Raw genomic sequence first — 2,105 nt, 5'->3', positions numbered from 1 at the left:
AAGAAGGCTCCCAAACACCCTATGCCCCTCAAGCCCCCTCTACAAATCAACCTCACCTATTTCTGCATGAAGGCTGTTAGACCTGCCCCTTCTCAAGGCAGTAGTTGACTCTCATTAGCATGTGTTGAGCACTTGCTGTATATAAGCATGGCACATTAAAGGCACCATCGAATTGTAGTACTCAAAAATAGGACATGTCTATTTTACAAATGATAAAACTGAGGCTCGGAGATGTTATGTAACTTATCCAGGGTCACACAACTGATTAGTTGCAGGGCCTAGACCTGAACGCAGGTCTGTCTCATTAAATAAGCTCAATATGTTGTGCCTTAGTGAGCCACATGTCCCTTGCTTTCCACAGCAGGATGTCTCTCTGCTTGTGAATAGACCTTCTTGGAGCTTTAAAGGAGAACTCTTACCATTAATCCCAGATCTGCAGAGCACTGACTTGGCAACGACAAAGACCTGGATTCCAGTCCAGGCTCTGGACATCATAGGTTGTGTGTCTTTGTGCCAAGCTGCTTCCTCACCTCTAAACTGGGATTGACAGTGTCCCTATCACTGGGTCATCATGATGATTAAATAAAAGAAATGTAGACACTGGCTGGGTAGGTCAGTTGTTAGAGCATTGTCCTGATATTGATATGCCCAGGTTGCAGGTACAATCCCCCTTTTCAGGGCACATACAGGAATCAGTCAATGAATGCTTCTCTCTCTCTTTCTTCCTCCCTCTTTTTCTTTCTCTCTCTCTTTCCCCACCACCCATTCCTCTCTATCTATCTATAATTAAATTTAAAAATAAATAAATATTTAGAACCATGCTTGACACATCACGAACACTCAGTAAGTGGCAGCATCTAACACCATGAGTTTGATGTTGAGCCATTAACATAAGTCATTTGATCCTCACAATAACCTGATGAATAGGTGCTGTATTGGTCCCCATTGTGCAGATGGCAAAACCTAGGCTCAGAGAGCTGAAGTCACTTGTATGAGTTTGCACAGGTAATAAGGGTGTGGAGACAGGAAGGGGATCAAGGAGGAACACCCCAGCCCTGTGCTTCTCCCACGATACTTACATTGCTCGTGGCAGTGCAGGTGAACAATCTCATGTAGGTAGATGGACATGGCATAGTGACAGTAGATGCAGGAAGGGAGGGAAGGCTAGACCTGCAGGATGTCTGCCCATCTCATTGTGGGAAAGGACCCAGCAGGCCAGAGGAGCACACACCCATGGGCTCCTACAACCTTCTCCACAAGCCCCACCTACTTCAACATTTGTACCACAGTCTTTCCGGACTCTATCTCCTATTCTTTGGTACCAGCACCCAATGTTATAATCCCTTGTTGCCCCCACTCCATGTGTCTGAGGCTGACCACACCAACCTGTGCCTCAGTATTCCAGGAATGGCCTCCTGACTCAGGCCTGGCAAATAAGCACCTTCCATGGTTCCAGCCCCAGAGACTGGTTCAGGGATGGTCCTATAGGGCAGGGATGGCCCTATAAACCAATAAAATTCCATTATTGCATTTATGTTGGAAATACTGGGAAAGAAGCTTAGGAGAGTAATGGTAAGGATGCTAGAAGTCTGGAAAAGAGGAGGGTATGGCAAAAAAATGCCTGCCCTAGAACAGAGTCAACAGTCACAGAAGCAGAGCCAGGCGATGATAGCAAGTGTTCACATCTTCCCCATTTGATCCAGCCCTGCCTGAAACCACTGTCTGAGCATGTTTTCAATTCATGTGCACAAATGCTTAACTCAGCTTGAGTTTGGTTTTCTGTCACTGCTATCTGAGTCTTAACTAACTCTGACCCAAATTTCAGGGGACCATGTATCCAGGGACAGGAGTTTGAATAAGCACTCAAGGGCCTTGACTTCACAAGTCCCAGCAGTGAGACTTGAAGGCTTCTATGAGCCCCCATTTCCTCCTCAGAAATTGGGGAGTATAATAATACCCACTGCGTAGTGTTGCTGAGAAGATGAAATGGAATCACATATTTCAAAGGCTGAACACAACCCGACACATTTAAAAACTACCTGGTTAATGGTCCCTGTAATTATTTATTTAAGACTTGCCATGTTCAGCTCAAAGGCTACAGCTCT

Source organism: Myotis lucifugus, unplaced genomic scaffold (assembly GCF_000147115.1).
Source record: "Myotis lucifugus unplaced genomic scaffold, Myoluc2.0 scaffold_973, whole genome shotgun sequence".
NCBI lineage: Eukaryota > Metazoa > Chordata > Mammalia > Chiroptera > Vespertilionidae > Myotis > Myotis lucifugus.
Note: the sequence above shows the minus strand (reverse complement) of the source record.